This window comes from Oxyura jamaicensis, chromosome 7 (assembly GCF_011077185.1).
Source record: "Oxyura jamaicensis isolate SHBP4307 breed ruddy duck chromosome 7, BPBGC_Ojam_1.0, whole genome shotgun sequence".
In the NCBI taxonomy this organism is placed as follows: domain Eukaryota; kingdom Metazoa; phylum Chordata; class Aves; order Anseriformes; family Anatidae; genus Oxyura; species Oxyura jamaicensis.
Window position 1 is genome coordinate 36,336,430 of NC_048899.1, and position 13,787 is coordinate 36,350,216.

Genomic DNA, 13,787 nt, shown 5'->3' on the forward strand with positions numbered 1-13,787 from the left:
GAGTACTGGATGATGCTCTCTTTCTGCACATTGTGCATGCAGGAAGGGCAAATTTGCTGCCTCTGGGTTTTCAGCTGGGGGTGGGCGGAGGTGAGATGGATTAATCATATGTCAGGAAGGACTTGAGCAGTGATGAGTGACTTTATTACTGTCTTTACCACTTGGTAGAAAGGTTACATTCAAAAATTGGCTTTACTGAACTGGATTTTAGGTTAAGTTCAAAATGTAGCTTCCGCTGTTAGAACTGAAGGGTCATATAAAATTCATTGCAATAGAATATTTATAAGTATCTGGGATATTTGTAGGAAACAATAATGGGAGAATCAGAGCTCACAGATAGAAGGGGGAATTGTTAAATGGCAAATAAGAATTCCATTTTTTTCCCAGCACTTAGCCCTCCATACAACAATAACTATTGCAAATCTTAGCAATGATCAAATTTCAGTCTGAACCCTGGTTAAATGTATGTGCGGGGATTTTTGCGTTGATAACTTGTTACTATTCTGAAATCGGGGGAAGAGAAGCATCGGTGTGCATGCACATCGCACCTCCCAGGCTGCCTTCCCCACGCCGAGGTGCAGGTACCGGGGGAGGGAGGCTGGGGGATTTACATGCCTCGCTTCCCATGGCTGGGGAGGAGGAGAAGCCCTGTTTGTTTACAGCCTCTTCTTTCTAATCACATAATTACATCTTCGAAGGCAGACATCCGACAAAAGCACCGAAAGTGGATAAGGTAAACTTGTAGAGGCAATTGTTCCGGCTATTATCTCATCACCTCCCTGCTCCTGCGAGGTAGAGGCAGTGGCACACAGGGTGGGTGTTTGCACAAGGCTATCATTTTACCTCGCTGGAGTGTGCCACCACAATTATCTCCCTGAAATAGGAAAGTAAACTGGCTGTTGCGGAAACAGAGGGCATTCAAATGGAGGGCAACAGAGCAGACCTAATTAGCTTTAAGTACCTGTAATCCTGGGAGATTTTACCGTGTGATAAAAGCCAGGGAAAGTCCCTCAGGTAGAAGCAATAAGAGCCCAGCCAGGTTGGCTTTGTATCAGGTGTTGTGTGTCAGCTCTGCTCAATGCAGCTTATTGATCTAGAAGTTGCCTGTATTTTCCTCCACAAATTGAATTTAAATTGCTCACATGAAGAAGACATCTGGCAGGTTAAGGTTTACCTGCTTCATTTTAAAAATATTTTTTCCACCACCAAATAGGTTGTAAAATGCTCTTTTGGAAATAAACCAACCAGAGATGTTTAAAAGATGTAGATGTGCTTATTCACAATGTCGGAGTTTGAAGTAAGGAGCTGGCATCTGAAGAATACATTTCAAATTATTAAAATAATAAAGTGCGCACAGATTAAGCTCCTCTATCATGGCTTAACTCCTGCTGAATGAAATACCTAGCTCTTGAGACAAAATAATGTAGCAGCACTAGCAAAAGATATCATGCTTATTTGCACTCCCTTGGGGTTTTCTGAGTTTTTATTCATTTATTTGTTTGTTTGCTTGATTACATTTTTATTATTACTCAAGGTTATTATGGGCAGTTAAGTTACCAGTTTATTAGTACATGGACATTTTTAAAAAATAGTATACATATATATATATATATACACAAACGCTCCTAAGCGGGAATCTAACAAATGTGGACCTCTTATTAGAGGTGATTGTGCGAAACAACAATTTTTCTGAGTATTTTTGGGGAGGGTTTGTCCACCTAGGAGCTTCATGTGACCTATCTCTCCAGCCATCCAGGCCCTGAATTAGCTTAATCTGCTTTATAACCAAAGAGAATGAAAACACTGTTGTCATTTCGAAAACGCTTGTTTTGATCCCATAAGTTTACACCTACAGTCTCATACATGTTTGAAGTCTTGAGAACTTATGGTAGTTTGAGTATAAAAAACACTAAGACCACCTGTGCTCCTTTCCTTTTAGGTCTCTGAATTAGGGAACTAAACTGACTGTTTTCTACACTCACAGAAAAATGAAATTCTTATTAATGTTATTAAAACCTCTGCACATGTGTGCAAACAATAAAAGCCAGTTTAGCTACTATGGGAATAGGAGAAGGAGAAAAAAAAGGCCCACACCTTCAGGATAACAACAGACATAGAAAATGCCTTTTGAAAATGTTATTACATGCCTACGAGCTCTTTATTTTATTATTGCTGCTTAATGTACCTCATAACTACCGGTCTGCTTAGACACCAGCCTGTTTGCCTTTCTCATAAGGCACCTTAGCTGCTGTTTGGACAACATCCCTTCAATAATGATGCAAGATGCAGGCTAGACAGCTGTTTTTTTCTCACTCATTTCACTCTGTTATTGGTTAACTTAGTGGAAAAATGTAAATTTTCCAGGGACTTTAGGTTGGAGGTATCTCAGCCAAGGTAGAGATGTGCTTGACTTGAGGTCTAATTTAACTCCTGTGTAGTATTGATCGGCTTGGACCACCAGGGACACTTAGAGTCTTCCTTTGCCAAAGGTAGACAATGGTATGAAAGTAAAGTGTAATAAATGCCCCTGTCCGGTCCCATGTCGATATACAGCTGCTTCTTTCTTCTCCTTTTTTGCTGTTTTGAGTGCATCAGTATTTCACGTTTATTGTAGTGTGATGAAACACCTTTCAAAATGGCCAGAGGGACACTCAGCAGTAAGCAGTTAGGCAGTACAAATTGGAGTGAACAGGAGGACAGTTAGCAGGGAATATTTCTGAGGTCAAAGTAAGCTGAATAGGAGCTGAATCAGCTAAAAGCAGAGTTGAGAGCTACAGTACCTGCTGCAAAGTAAATATAGATTACATTCCTTTAGACAAATTGATCCACCAGAGGATGATAGCTCTTCCAGAAAAAGAGGTTGCTACAAAAGAATTAAGTATTTTACACTGACATACATACAAAGAACCTTTAAACACAGCAGCCAGAGACGTATCACCAGGATGGTCCGTGCTTGGTTCTCACATGAATAATTTGCAGTGCGCTTCAAGATTTAAGGATCCACGAGTCAGTATGTTCCTGTGGAGCATGCTACTATTCTGCCCGGTAAGCAGAACGTTAAAATTTAGCTGCTCAACTGAGCAATACTTCTCGCATATGCAAGTGGAGAAATCATAGTATCGCAGAGTAATTCAAGGGGGAACAGGCCCCAGGAGGCCTTTGGCTGCACCTCTTGCCACCACGAGGTCACCTCTGGGCATCAAATCTGCTGGTCAGGGCTTGACCCACTTGGGTCCTGCAAACCTGCTAGCAAAAGTGAAAGGACATCAAGGTTGACCTCAACAGTGGTAATTCCAGAAACAACAAGCAGAACCTTGCCTGTGGAACCATAGCAGTTTCTGGGAAATGGACCATGTTTGTCCAGAACAGCTTTCAGATTTCCTAAGGAAACTACTAAATTCCTGAGAAAGGCAATAGTCTTTCTGAAGACACTCCATTGACCCCCGAAAAGACCTAGGTAATAATTTTTTGCCACCTAAAAAATCTAACCATTGTGTACACATTATTTTAAAACAGTGAAATACTCAGAGAAGAGCATAGAATTGCCAGTAAAGGTGCCATTGTCTAACAGTTGCAATGAATCCTTTAAATCCACTTTATCTCAGTAGATCAACATCAATAAATATATGTGGTTCCAAAAATACCCCAAAGAAGTCCCTCCAACATCACACCACAGAGATGCAGAGATCCGAACACACAGAGAACTGTGCAGAACCATGACCTCAGTAAGTGATCGCCTTCTAGGGTAAATAAGAAGAAATATTATTGAAAATATAAATCAACTCATTTTTCTAAATTAGGAGTGTGAAGAAAATAATTGCATTAATGTTTTAAAACTATTGGCAAATATTTTTTGGGGGGGGCAAAAAAAAATCCTTTTTGCTACACAGTGACACACCTTCCTCAAGGCAGTACCCAGGTGCACACCTGGAATAACAGTGTGTTGTTTGATTAAATTAAAACACCACTGCATCTATGGGGAAATTCTGCCCACGTTATCTTCTCAGTACTTACAGAAAGCATCTAATAAATGACATTAAATGTTTACAACAAAAATGTACAAGGCTATGACAGTGGTGGCACCACTGCCATGACATTTTTATTTTTTATTTTTCCCAAAAAAACAGTGCCCAAAATAGCATATAATTTGGAGCCAGGATCTCATCAGCACATAGGCAAGCCTAATGGATTTCCATGCTCAGCCCTCCTCTGCCAAGAAGCTGATTTTTAATATGGGGAGCACACTGCTGGTCAGGATGGAGCAGCTCTGGTCATTACCAAGGGTCCAGGCATTGGTGCACCTTTTGTCAAAGCTAGAAGTTTTTCATAGGCATGTTATTACCAGAAGATGAAATATTAGCTTTATATACAGTTCCTGTACTTACCTAGGCTATCTTGCATTTTCCGATTCTACCCCGAGTAACTGAGTATCCTGAGTTTTCAAGGGTAAGTAACTTTGTGATTCCATTTTTTTCAGCCTAAAAGACATCAGTAAAGTGAATGGGGCTACTCTTGTAAGTGCTTAATGCCTGATGTAAGAGTTGCATGATCTAGTCCAGAAGTAACACAGTTACCTCAATTACGGCAGTCCCACAAGGCTATTCACAGTGGTACTTAGGAAACGTTGTAGGCTCAGGCTCTGGTATTATAAACTCCTCAGGGCAGCATGACTGTACACAGGATCTCATCAGTACTTAACAAACAAGTCCTCCATGAGACACTAGACATTTTTTGTACAAGACTCTTATTTTTATTTTTAGTTTTTATCTAGAAATGAACGCATTGTTACTAAAGCGATAGCAAAGAGCAGCCTCACCATATCACTTTCCTAAAGCAAGGCAACGCAGAGAGCTGCCATGTGTACTTTTGTGCATTTTTACATTGTTATCAGGGAAAAATATGTCTTGCTATTTCCCAGGGGGTTCCCTAGGACACTGTCTCAGTGTGAAAGGGCACCACAGGGCTGCCTTGGACAGTTTTCTTTCAATAAGTTTTTTTTTTTCCTTTTTTTTTTTTTTTTTTTCTATTGTAGCCACTCTGCTCTGCTGCTTCACTGATTTCCCAGCTGTTCTGCAGTGTCTGAAGTCAAATGCAGCAAATCTGTGGCTGAAATGCTCAAAAATAAGCAGCCGATCACAGCAAGCATGAGAAAACCATGAATATATCTTCTTTAGACAAAAATGGTTTGATTCTCTATTGTGTGCTGGGGGCACGATTTGTGGTGTTTGTACCCAGTCTTCGAAGGCAAAAATAACTCTGCCAGGTACTAATTGGGGCATTATAAGACCCCAAGTATCCTATATCATAGGGATTTCAAAATGTGCAAGGGTTCCAACACAGAAACTTAATTTATTATTACTTATATTCACGTGCAAAGCTGTGAGTGTCTTCCAAATATCATTTAGGTTAGACCTAAGTAGGAGTAAATTGTCCAGGGAGCACTGAGCTTTCCCTGCTATCTTTCTGCTACACAAGGGAATGACAAGATTGAAGGCCCTTCCGTTTGTTCATCTTTTTCCATATAATGCCCCAGAAGGCATTATTTCTTGTGTGACTTCACATAGGGAAAAAACAAGCCAACAAATAGGCAATGCCTTCTTAGTGAAAGCTGATGTTATATCTACGATACATTTTTATTGTCAAAAAATCCTTTTCATAATATAGTAATACTTATTATAATATAGTATAAAATACACGCGTGTGATAAAAGAAGTCTTGCAGGAATGTGCAATATGATTTGAAAATTAAAGTAGAATCACAGACAAAATGGAATGGAAGGGGCATTTGCTGCAAAGTGCAGGAATGTCTGCTCTTGCCGAGAAGTTTCTCTAGCCCATTGAAGGAAATTTTCTTTCAAAACTGAAATAAAAAAAAAAACTAATTTTTTTTTTTTTTTACAAGGCAAACTAAACTATCTAGATGCTTTTCCTCTGACCTCATTTCAATCAGTTTTATATTAATCTCAATTAATTAAGTGAATGTAATGGACTATGTCTACTTCACCCTCTCTAGAGGAGCAAGCTGCTTAAAAAGGTGCATAGAAATATTTTTTCACTTCTCCATAAACATGTTGTGGTGTATGCAATCCATCAAACCTCTGACTAAATTAATGTTAACAAATTTAGCGGTATTTTTAATATATATATATATGAATTTATTTATTTTGAATGTTTTAATTTTCAGGTGCACATCACATTCTACAAACATGTTTTCTACTCATGAGAAAACCTATAGCTTGTTTTTGCATCCCTGAGTATGACAGGTGTTACCTGCACATCTAGTGATACAAACTTCTTATAGATTGTTTGGGTAAAAGTGGGTAAAAATCTGAAGTGCTTTGATTCAGATGCATTGGAACACTTCACAGACAGGTGATGCTACAGTTCACCTTTTCAGGTGTGACTGCTAAGGTCAGCCCTACAAACCAGCAAGTGCTGGTACCCAAAGAAATTAAACAACATCCCTGAAGACTTCAGTATTCAGGATCCCAGCGGGACAGCCCTTACCTTACAGCATCCTGCTCGAGTAAGCAGGTCACTCGTACTGCCTTGCAGGAACCAAAATCCAATGTCTCCACAAACACATAAAACAAAACAAACAAACAAACAAAAAAGGAATCACCACTTTCTGAGGGGTTTAGAAATACAGTTTCAGTATTTCCCAGCATGTACCTAAGCACAACCGTTGTTGCTGTCTCCATGTTTATTGCTCTAGGCGATGGAAACTGTAGTTTCTATATTTAATGTATTAAAACTGCCTGGTCTCCAAGGTAGCAGGGGTATCTATATACACTAGTAGAATACATTTCAAGCTCAATCACTTTGAAAGCCTGGATAATAGAGGAGCACTTGTACTTCGGATAACAAAGTTATTTCCTTTAACATCAACAAGCTGCTCAGTTAGTAACTGCATCAGGCATTGATTTTGTTAGCCTGTTTGTAGGCACTGTAGGGGCCTTTCTAACTGATAAAACTATAAAAAAAAAATGCAGATCATTCTTCATGTGCATTATTTCACAGAGCAGAGCTGACAGGAGGAGCTATATTAATTTCACCACTGCTGATTTGAACGTCAGTTGAACATCTGTAGGACCAGTCCTGGATCTGTCAACTGCAACCTCCTCATTTTGAGACAGATTGAAGCCTGAACTTACATCTCAAGCCAAATTTTATACCTGGTTCCTATTGGGACTGTAAATGTGCATTCATTTCCCAGGCCTGCAGCTTAGATCCCAGACTAACAGCTTCAACACACAACTGGATTCAGATGTGGGCTTCTTCCTGCTGTCCTCCAGCCTATTTATTTCAGTGGGCCAAATATCTGCCTATTTGCTCATTTGTCGCTACCAGGTGCTAAATCGAAAGCATCATAAGCTACTCATTATACATTCTCAGAGTATAAGCTGGCCACCTTTTTCTTTTTCTTGTAAAAAATTGCTCAATCTACATTTTTTCCTTACATTGCATGCTTTCTATGAGTAGCAGCAGTGCTGCAGAACCCGGCACATCCCTCCTCCCACTCCTCACCATATAACTCCTATTATCGGTAATGGGAACTAGGCATGTACATGAAAATGAAAGCAGATCCCTTAGCGTAAACTTTTTGACAGAAGTGTTCGTAACAACTTTTCAAAAAAACATGTCTCGTTTATTTTCCCCTTTCTTCCTCCCAGCTTTATGTCAGTCATCAATCGAACAGGAGACAACTCATTTCATTTCTGTGACACACCATGATGGACTTGTGTTACAACCCTGACTTATTTTGAGAACTTCAATTTCTCAAGCTGAAAGCCTGAATGTCCCATGCTTGGAAGGGCTATTGATCTGATGTAGATGGACAGCTCAAGAGGAACTGATACATTCCTTACAGCAATTTTTTTTCTGACCACTATATAATGTAGACTTTCTGGTTGTTTGTTGACATCTAAAAACTTTGATTCTGTGATTTGACTGATACTCTTTTGCTGTTTTTACTCAATATTTGCCTGTACTATTTGATGTAGGAGTTACTTATTATCTATTACCTAGAATGGAAAAGCTGGTTCACTGTGATAAAATATAAGAATTCACAAGGCGGCAGGAACCTATAAATGCACATCACAATAGGACAGCTGCAAATGTGGGCCACTTCCAGATCCTAATCCTTCACAGTTCCTTTCAGAAAATGTAATGTAGCCACGGAACAGGTCTGGGTACCCACTCCCTGCCTCAGACAGGAAGGAGCAGCCACTGCAGCAAGCACAGAGCAGGTTGCGTTAGGGTACTGATGGAATAAAAGCTCCCACACCAATTTAATCAAGCAGGCTAATTTCTGCCTCAAAGCAGGATAAATTCCAGATATCTGTGTGTCCTCCTTTATGGGTTTTCCCTGTCTCTCCCTCGGCTCTCCTGTGCTTCTGCATGGACAGCAGGTACCTGTCAGGCAGGGGGACATCACAGAGATAGCAGAGCCCCAGCACCACGCCAGCAGGAACAGCCTCTTGGCTGTCTGCAGATCACAGGAAACAATTCATTCCACTCTTAATGATTTATATAATTTATTTGGACTCACTCCTGGCTTATGAGGGTTTCTGCTTTTTGTATTCTAGCTCAGAGAACTAAACAAGAGTATTTCAAAATCCTGGGGGCTGCTCCTCCACTGGGGTAGCCCTACGTGAAAGAATTAGCACATGTTAATACCAACCCAGAATCAGGCCCTGAGTTTCATTATCAGCCTTGCTTTTAAAGAAGGACCTCCTCCTATACGACTAATTTAGAGCAATGAAAATTAAACTGCATCTCATCTAATAGTCAAAAAGATCTGCAGAAATTGTCCTCGTTTAAATACCAATTCAACTCTTTCTGTCACAGCAGGCTAGTGTATCCATTTTCTTCTAAAAGCCAAATACTATTCAAACAAAACAGTCACTTCCATGTTAATTATATGAAACCAGAAAAAGAAAAATAGGAAAAAGGGAAAGAAAAAAAGCAACATGAAAAAAAAAAAAAAAAAAGGATATTAAAGCATTTTATGAGAACCTAGATTGTGCAACTAAAGCACGATCTGGTCTTAGACCTTTACTTTGTGTACAGAGCCAGACTTTATTCTTTGATTTGGTGCATAGGATCACAGTTTATTACGATTATAATGGTTATAATTTTGTTGACATTTGAAAGAAATAAGGAAGGAATAAGCAATAGAGGTAAATGAGGTTGTTGCAGCAAAAGGCATCTGTGAATCTGTGCTTCAGCTGATGGGAAGAGAGCATTAGCACTGCAGAGTGCTTGTCGTTTTGGTCTCCTGCTAGAGAAAAAGCAAATGACTTGCCCCCACCCCAAAATCTGTGTTATCATTGGGCTCTTTACTTGAGTTAAATCCCCAGTGAATTAAGAACAAAGACTTTCAGGCTCCCAGATATTAGGAGCAAGTATATTTTTTATCAGAATTGCCTGCTCAGAAGTAATAGGGTCAGGTTCTTGGCCAGTTTAACCTTTGGCATCAGCAGACCATGACTGCCACTGTCTGCTTAACACCGAGGAGGGATCTCTGCCATAGGGTGGAAGATCCCAACAAGTACACAGAAGCCACCCACTAAGCACTCCTTCCATCCTGAGCTGGGAACATTTCTCAGCAGAAACACGCTAAGGGACAGCAAGGCTTTGGAAGACTGACTCAGTGCAGGCTTCCCAAACTTTTTTTTTCACAGCATGACCTATATTTAAATAACTCTCCAGTTGCTGTTCCATCACAAAACTACCATCTCACGCACAAAATCCCACATAGTATCTGTCACTGGCACCTCAGAGGAGCAAAGTATTTGCAGAGAGCTCAGTATTTCCCATTAATAACCTCTTTCCTCTTTCTCTGGAAGATACCACTGGGCTTGGGTCAAGGCAGATTTCTGATTCCCATGTGCAAAGGCCAGAAACATCCCTCCCAGCTGCTCAGGCCATAAGTATGGTCACCTCTCCTCCAGGAAGCTTGGAAAAAATCCTTTTTCCCCATGGAGAAGCAGTAATGCTCCAGCTTTCCCTTCCAGAGGCCTATTTCCCGGCTCCTTCCCACCCAGCACTTGGTATCCCAGCTCTCCGAGGTGATGGCAGGGTCAAGGGGTCCGCAGCAGGAGCCATCCCTCCACACCATGGAAAATGCAAAAAAAAAAAATATAATAATAATTAAAAAATAAAAAAATAAATGTTTGTGGAAATTCCCTTTTGAAACCTCTACTTGAACAAAAAGCATAACAGCTTGCATGAAGTACAGCGCTGTGACTCTTGCTGTTAATGCTCCCAATGACATCATTGTTTTCCAAATTACAAAGTGCAGAAGACTGGTTAGGGAAGCTGAAGCGCAGGAGCTAAAGGCAGTGAGAGTCTGGAAAGATGTTAGAAGGAAAAGATGTTTCTTTGGATTGTCTTTCTTATTTTTCTAATTCCTTTATGTACGTGGGTTTGGTTTTTTGGCACATGTCACTGCAGTAATGTCCAGATAATTAAAACCTTAAATAACATCAGAGCTACCTCAGATTACTGTGTAACTTTGCTGTTACCATTCCTGCTCGCACACTCCTCAGTACTGTTATTTTTGTGTGGACAGTCAGTCTCAGAGCTTTCCACCAAAATGGTTTTTCAAGTAAATATTGAGCAAGGAAGCACAGAAAGCATTACCAAAATACAAATGTATAACAGCCATTGCATTTTCAGCCTGAACTTCATATAAATAAAAGGTCCTTTTGTCAAGATTTCTGTTTTAGAAATCCACGCTGTTCACTGCCCATGCACTCCAAGCGCTCTTTCTTCCCTTTAGGCAGGAGGACGCTCAAGGAAGACTGGCGAGTTGCTTTTCCAGGTGCTGGAATAGTGCAAAGCAATTGAACCATGTTCATGGATGGGGGCCATCTAACTAACTCACATGGCCAATGGTGTGTTTTCCTTCTTGGCAGTGGTTTTGTTCCAGGTGGAATAGTCTTTCATCCACATAAAGGAAACTCTTGCTTGTCTCACTCTCAGGTAATGGCCCACCCAGCTGCAATAAAACATGGAACTTATATGCATGCATTGCATGCATACAGACGTACATGCATGCATCGCTCTCTCGCACCACACGCACAAATGCTGCATACTAAGTTAATTGAAGAAAAAATAAGGACATTTTTTCCTGTTCTGTTAATGCCAGAAAACCCCAACATAGCTGCAGGAGAGAGCAGAGCATTTTTACAACACAGACGCTCCAGACCAGGTTCCAGCTGTCGGAATTTTATGTCCTTGAGATACTTCTGGAATAACAAAGTGTCATGCACGTCCCTGCCAGTACACGAGATCAGCACATGAGATCAGACGTACAGATGTTGCCTCCACATCCACCCACTGGCATCTTATTATCAGTTTCGTTAGTATCCTCCACCCATTTTCAGCCAACTAGGAAGTCAGGAGTTGTAATTTGCGAGAATGAGCTGTATAGCAACCATTTATCTGAAAAACAAACCTCTGCTGGCAAAAGCTTAGGAAGCAAATAAGAATCTTATGGAGGTTTTCTGTCTTGGCACACGTAGGTAACTAATGGGAACTGTGAGTGCATGGCCCCGTGAGCAGTGCTACCTCTTAAAGGTGAACAGAGGGATGTGGATCAGAACTGGACATGCAAAAATTGCCTTTAATGGGCTGAAAAAAGATTTTTTTTTTTTTTTTTTTTTTAAGTAATGTTATAACAATTGACTTTTTTCACCTTATTCCCTTCCTTTGCTAAGGAATAAGATGTTGAGTGGAGGCTGCTGGGGGAAATAGCCTTGCTGTGATGACAAGTTGAACCCCTGCCTGCTCCCTGAAGGTGAAGGAGATGGCGAAGCCCTGCCTGATCCCTGAAGGACCAGTGTTGCTCGTTGTCGGGACAGCCAGAGCCTTCGTTAGGAACTGATGGGCATTAATGACAAGGGTCAGGAAGGAGCTCCCACGATATCACAGGCCCTTGTTGAATTTCCAGCATCGCTACTATTTGTACTTGTTTAACGTGGCAATCTTATCAGCGCCGTGCACAGCACAAAAGTTCTGCAGAGGGAAACGAGCTCAGGAGGAACGCCTGAGTCAAGATAAGTGCTGTATTGTTAATTACTCCACTAATAAATCCAGGAAGAAGGTGGGTTTGGATTCACTGCTGTGCAGGCTGGTATTCTGGCAGCTGGGGGAAAGACATCTGCTGAGCCCAGGCCTGCGCTGTCTGTGTGTATGATCACACCTTTCTAATGAGCATCTTAAAGCACTTCCCGAGCAGAGAGAACTCACCCTTGTGCTCTTCCCCTCTCACAGAACCGGGTACCCGGAGGTTAAGCAGCTCAGAGGAGCCCCGAGCTGGGTCAGGCCAGGCTGAGCCCTGGGGGGGTCCAGTCCCCGTGGGGTCCCCATGCTGTGGTGGCAGCACGCGGACCGACCCCCACGCTCCCTGAAGGAGGAAGGACAGGAATTTGCCTGTTATGTTTTTTTCCTTCTTTGCTGCAATTATGATTCCTTGCTTAAGTTTCCAGCCTTTAATTGGGCTGGAAAATTACAGTCATGGCACGGGGAGGGGGGGGGAAGAAAAAAAAATGAAACCCCAGATACTCTGCCTGACTGAGATGTCTGTTTTCATTTACTGCACCGTGCTCCTGAGATTTTTTGTTAAGTAGACTAGAATAAGGATATCTTGAATTAAAAAGATGTTCTGACCTTCTTGGCTGCTCTGCCTCTCCCTGTGCGTAGCGAGGTGCCCAAGAAGGCCTCTGCAGGGGAGTTTGGCCCGGGTAGCTTTGTGTGGGAGGTGATATAAATAGATAAAAGCCTCACTCATGGAATACAAGCTTATTTCTACATACACCTTCCTCAGTGGTACACAGTGCCACATAATCTCTGTGGCTTCTTCTTGCCAGAGAGGCCCACTCACAAGTTTTCTGTTGAACACGGCTATTAATGCTGCATTGCGTTCCCAGGAAAAAAGTGCCACTGACAAGAAAACCACTTTGGTGTCTATTGCACAACATGGGAATCCGACCAAACTTTCTTAATGAAGTCCTCTAGCACAGTTAAGCAAAGTTTGGAGGATTAAAAGTGGGTTTTCTCACACCTGCCTCCCTACTAACCAGAGCAGAGTTGGAACATTTATAAAGACGAAGCCTGGAATTCAAAGACCATTCACCTTATGGTAAAATAGGAGGCTAATTTAGCTAGAATCCCCCCAAAAGTTGTGGGTGGGTGAGGCCAGGGGAGGTCAGGAATTGGTTCTCACAAAGCATTAAGGAGCAACTCAGTGCAGTTCTACCTCAGAAGGGCTGAAGGGCATCACCAAGGAAGGCTGAATTCAGCAAAACGCAGCCTGGGACAGCTGTACAGTGGGCAGCTCTTTCCAAAAGCAGCTTGGAAAATCAGACTTCCAATTCCAGTTCGGTTATAGATAATTTAAGGTTAAAATCAATCTAATAGAATCTCCCATTTTCTTCTCAGAATCTTTTTAATTTTTCAGTAAGTTCTAGGAACATAACGCTTTAGAAAGTAAATTCTGTAGCATGCGATGTGCAAAGATTTTGACTATTTACAAGCTCTTAAACATAACAGCGAGGTTTTAGCACCTAAGCAGGTGCTCACTTCTTTGCAAGACAGTGCCCACCAGCTAAATGTCTGTCTGTTGTTTCATAGTGCTAGCTGGACATGCTTAAAGCCAAATCAGTCTCTCACTTATAGCCATGGACTGTTTTGACTTCAGATGACTGTGTACAATCTATGAACATTGACTGGTTTCTATAGTTAATTTTCTCCTATAAAATTACAGCTATCTATTAATAT